The following is a 5804-nucleotide window of genomic DNA, read 5'->3' as shown; positions in this document are numbered from 1 at the left end:
TCTTACTCAAGGCAATAGACTTATGAAGAATTTCATCTAGATTTTTCATGGAATAATCCGGAAATCGTTCCTCAAGAAATTTCCATATAGTGTAGGGACACTCAAGAGTAGGCAAGTTTCCAATCAAGTTTCTAGGCAAGCCTCTAGTGATAAGATTAACAGTTCTAAGATTCCTGATCATGTCAATTGACTCATCAAGGCTAGGATGCATATGATCAACATGAGGTGCACAAGGGCTAGCAATGTACTTGTTCAAATGATATTGATTGAAAATCATAAGCATCTCATTTTTCCACCCATGAAAATACTCTCCATCAAGTATAGGCACTCTATGTCTAAGACTCCCTAAAGTAGACTCATCCATCTTCCTCCAATGGTGATTGAACCAAAGAATGGAGACCAATACTCTGATACCAATTTAAAGGGATCGAGAAGTGGTGTCTAGGGGGGTGATTAGACACTTAGTGCCACAAGTTACAGTTTTTAATTTCTTTAAGTTTAAGTAGAGTTTTGGCACAAGTTTAACAATCACAATACATATCAAGCAAGCATGCAAAGAGTATATGAGCAGCAGAAAGTAAAGCATGCAACTTGCAAGAATGTAAAGGTATGGGATTGGAGAAATCAAAGGCAATTGGAGTCACAGATGTTTTTTTCGTGGTTCCAATAGGTGGTGCTATCGTACATCCACGTTGATGGAGACTTCAACCCACGAAGGGTAACGGACGCGCGAGTCCACGGAGGGCTCCACCCAAGAAGGGTCCACGAAGAAGCAACCTTGTCTATCCCACCATGGCCGTCGCCCACAAAGGACTTGCCTCACTAGCGGTAGATCTTCACGAAGTAGGCGATCTCCTTGCCCATACAAATTCCTTGGTTCAACTCCAGAATCTTGTCGGAGGCTCCCAAGTGACACCTAGACAATCTAGGAGACACCACTCTCCAAGAAGTAACAAATGGTGTGTTGATGATGAACTCCTTGCTCTTGTGCTTCAAATGATAGTCTCCCCAACATTCAGCTCTCTCTCACAGGATTTGGATTTGGTGGAAAGAAGATTTCAGTGGAAAGCAACTTGGGGAAGTCTAAAGATCAAGATTGATATGGTAGGAATGGAATATCTTGGTCTCAACACATGAGTAGGTGGTTCTCTCTCAGAAAATGTAAGTTGGAAGTGTAGGTTTGTTCTGATGGCTCTCTCCACGAATGAAGAGGAGGTGGAGGGGTATATATAGCCTCTACACAATATCTAACCGTTACATACAACTTGCCAATCTCGGTGGGACCGAATTGAGAAACTCGGTCGGACCGATTCAGCAAATCTAGTGACCGTTAGGAATTTCACTGGGACCGACATGCAACTCGGTAGGACCGATATGGTTAGGGTTAGGGCATAACGTAATCTCGGTGAGACCGATTACACAAACTCGGTGGGACCAATTTTGGTAATAAGCTAACCAGAGAGTTGGTCAGGCGAACTCGGTGGGACCGGTTCGCTCATTTCGGTTAGACCGAAATGTAATGAAAGGGAAACAGAGAGTTTACATTGCAATCTCGGTGGGACCGATCGCTCATCTTGGTGGTACCAAAACGTTATGAAAGGAAACAGAAAGATTACAATCCCATCTTGGTGAGACTGGGATCCCTATCGGTAAGACCGATTTGCAGTGGCTATGGCTATGGCTATAGGGTTTGTGGCAGTGGCTATGACATCTGAACTCGGTGGCGCCGGATAGAAAGAATCGGTGGGGCCGAGTTTTACTTTTGGTTTAGGTCATATGTGGATGTGAGAAAGTAGTTGAGGGTTTTGGACCATATCACTAAGCACTTTGAGCAAGAACGTCATTAAGCAACACCTCATCCCTTCTTTATAGTATTGGCTTTTCCTATAGACTCAATGTGATCTTGGATCACTAAAATAGAAAATGTAGAGTCTTGAACTTTGAGCTTGAGCCAATCCTTTTGTCCTTAGCATTTTGAGGGATCCACTACCTCTAGTCCATGCCACTCCATTGTTGAACTTATCTGAAACATACTAGGTAAGGGCATTAGTCCAATAAGAGATATGTTGACATGAATTACCAAAATCACCCAGGGAGCACTTGTGCTTTCAAGAGTAAGTAGTAGTTAAAAGGCATGATGATTAAGGACTTACAAGAACGGCTTTGATTGGTGTAGTCATGCCCTTTGTCTTGCTGGTGTGACAGTCCTTGAAGATTTCCACAACATTTGGTTCAGGTACTTTTTGGTCCTTGCGGGCTTTCCTCTGCATTTGTAACAAGTCAATATAGATATGATAATATGGCACATCGAAAAGAGTGAAACAATAGCTAATTACAAGAGCATCGCAATGTGCAATATAGCTACGAGATCCTGTTATCTATTTGACTTTCACTTTCATACAGTTGGCCTTGTTCTCTGAACAGTTAACCTACAACAAGATAGACTTGTGAGTCATATGATTAAATAGGAGTTCAACATGTGATCAGATAACATACATATAACATACCTGACACTTTGGATCAGACCAGTGTTTAATGAGACCTCTCCAGTCCTCATCCGATAAATTTCCACTTGAGATGTTTGGGCAAGTTCACTGTCTGACTTGCCTTCAAAATGAGTTTTCCTCATGGTATACCGATACTGTCGCAGAGCAGACGTGAAAGCATGGGTGCAAGCTTGTCTGGTTGTATCATCTTGGCTATCCAACTTGAACCTCATGTATTGAAAATTATGGGTCTCTCATTATCAGCAACCTAGAAAGTATGGGACAGAGCAAGACGATATTACCAGTTTCCATACATAACCATACTTACAGATAAATTGTCGAGGAAGGTGTTTGATACGTCTCCATCATATCTACTTTTCCAAACACTTTTGCCCTTGTTTAGGACTTTAACTTGTATGCTTTGAATGGAACTAACTCGGACTGACGCTGTTTTCAGCAGAACTGCCATGGTGTTATTTTTGTGCAGAATAAAAGTTCTCGGAATGACCTAAAAATGCACGGAGCAACTTTTCAGATTTAATAAAAAATACCGGCGAAAGAAATAGTGTCAAGAGGCCCACACCATGTCCACGAGGGTGGGGGGCGCGCCCCTCCCCCTGGGCGCGCCCCCTGCCTCGTGCGCCCCCTGGACGTCCACCGACCTCAACTCCAACTCCATATATTTGCTTTCATGGAGAAAAAATCAGAGAGAAAGTTTCATCGCGTTTTAGGATACGGAGCCGCCGCGAAGCCCTAATCTCTCTCGGGAGGGCTACTATGGAGTCCGTTCGGGGCTCCGGAGAGGGGGATTCGTCGCCGTCGTCATCATCAGCCATCCTCCATCACCAATTTCATGATGCTCACCGCCGTGCTTGAGTAATTCCATCGTAGGCTTGCTGGACTGTGATGGGTTGGATGAGATTTACCATGTAATCAAGTTAGTTTTGTTAGGGTTTGATCCCTAGTATCCACTATGTTCTGAGATTGATGTTGCTATGACTTTGCTATGCTTAATGCTTGTCACTAGGGCCCGAGTGCCATGATTTCAGATCTGAACCTATTATGTTTTCATGAATATACATGAGTTCTTGATCCTATCTTGCAAGTCTATAGTCACCTATTATGTGTTATGATCCGACAACCCCGAAGTGACAATAATCGGGATACTTCTCGGTGATGACCGTAGTTTGAGGAGTTCATGTATTCACTAAGTGCTAATGCTTTGGTCCGGTACTCTATTAAAAGGAGGCCTTAATATCCCTTAGTTTCCATTAGGACCCCACTGCCACGGGAGGGTAGGACTGAGGGAGTCCTGGATTAGGGGGTATCCGGACAGCCGGACTGTATACATCGTCCGGACTATTGAAGCGTGAAGATACAAGACTCAAGACTTCGGCCCGTGTCCGGATGGGACTCTCCTTTGCGTGGAAGACAAGCTTGGTGATCCGGATATTTTATTTCCTTCCATGTAACCGACTCCATGTAAACCCTAGCTCTCTCCCGTGTCTATATAAATCGGAGAGGATGGTCCTTAGAAGACCGATCACAATTACAATCATACCATCATAGGCTAGCTCTTAGGGTTTAGCCTCTACGATCTCGTGGTATATCTACTCTTGTACTACACATATCTTCAATATTAATCAAGCAGGAAGTAGGGTTTTACCTCCATCGAGAGGGCCCGAACCTGGGTAAGCATTGTGTCCCTTGCTTCCTGTTACCCTCAGCCTAAGACGCACAGATCGGGACCCCTTACCCGAGATCCACCGGTTTTGACACCGACATTGGTGCTTTCATTGAGAGTTCCTCTGTGTCATCGCTGCAAGGCTCGATGGCTCATCTCGTTGTCAAGGACGACATCACCTCTGGGGGAGCGCTGGCTGTAGGCCAGACTCTCCGGCTTGGCGGCTTCATTATGTCCGCCCCATCGGCTGTCGCGCCAACGATGGCCTCTCGGGTCATCATGCATAATATTCGCGTCAATTCGGAGCTTGCCGAAAAGATGGATCCGATTGAGCTCTCCTCCCTTAATGAGCTCTTGGATCGCATCGCCGCCTTGGGAGTCGCTATGGACTATGACCGGATTGGGCTTAAACCCGACCAAAGGGACATTAGATCCCCGCCGGCCAACCAAGAGATAGAGGTAGTGGAGGAACGACACGCGGGTTGCCCCTCTACTTTGAGGACGAATTATGTCCGGATCACCGAATTCAGTGAGCCGAACACCTGCTCAAAGGAAGACATGACCCAGGTCCCGGACTGAGAATCAGGCATTGGGCCGAAGGAATTGGGTAATACTCCAGATCCCGAACTGTCAGGCTCGGAACCTCCCGTACCTTCGGGCGTTAGATCGGATCGAAATCCGGATTCAGCCAATGACACTCGCTCGGACTTGAGCCGTCTCTCCCATATCAGGCAAGAGCCCCAGGAGATGGTACACCATTACTAGGCCAGATTCCTCCTTGTGCTTAACAAGGTCGAGGACTGCCACAAGGAGGACGTAGTCTCACTTTTCTGCAGAAACTGCACGAACAAAGGACTCCTTAACGCTATAAGTCGCCGTGACATAGTACACTTTGTAGACTTGGCAACCACAGTACAGAAGTACTATGCGATGGAAAGCGCCCGAAAGACCCAAACCGAATTTTGGGATAGTACGGCTCTTGAGGGTGTCCTGGATTAGGGGGTGTCCGGATGGCCGGACTATGACCTTTGGCCGGACTCCCGGACTATGAAGATACAAGATTGAAGACTTCGTCTCGTGTCCGGATAGGACTTTCCTTGGCGTGGAAGGCAAGTTTAGCGATTCGACATGAAGATCACCTCCCATTGTAACCGACTCTGTGTAACCCTAGCCCTCTCCGGTGTCTATATAAACCGGATAGTTTTAGTCAGTAGAAAAAACAACAATCATACCATAGGCTAGCTTCTAGGGTTTAGCCTCTCCGATCTCGTGGTAGATCAACTCTTGTACTACCCATATCATCAATATTAATCAAGCAGGAGTAGGGTTTTACCTCCATCGAGAGGGCCCGAACCTGGGTAAAAACATCGTGTCCCTTGTCTCCTGTTACCATCCGCCTAGACGCATAGTTCGGGACCCCCTACCCGAGATCTGACGGTTTTGACACCGACATTGGTGCTTTAATTAAGAGTTCCTCTAGGCCATCACCTTTAGGCCCGATGGCTCCTTCGATCATCAACCACGACGCAGTCCAGGGTGAGACTTTTCTCCCAGGACAGATCTTCGTATTCGGCGGCTTCTCACTTCGGGCCAATTCGCTTGGCCATCTGGAGCAGATCGAAAGCTACGCCCCT

The sequence above is a fragment of the Triticum dicoccoides genome, chromosome 1B (genome assembly GCF_002162155.2).
Source record: "Triticum dicoccoides isolate Atlit2015 ecotype Zavitan chromosome 1B, WEW_v2.0, whole genome shotgun sequence".
Lineage (NCBI taxonomy): Eukaryota > Viridiplantae > Streptophyta > Magnoliopsida > Poales > Poaceae > Triticum > Triticum dicoccoides.
This window is presented reverse-complemented; position numbering follows the sequence as displayed.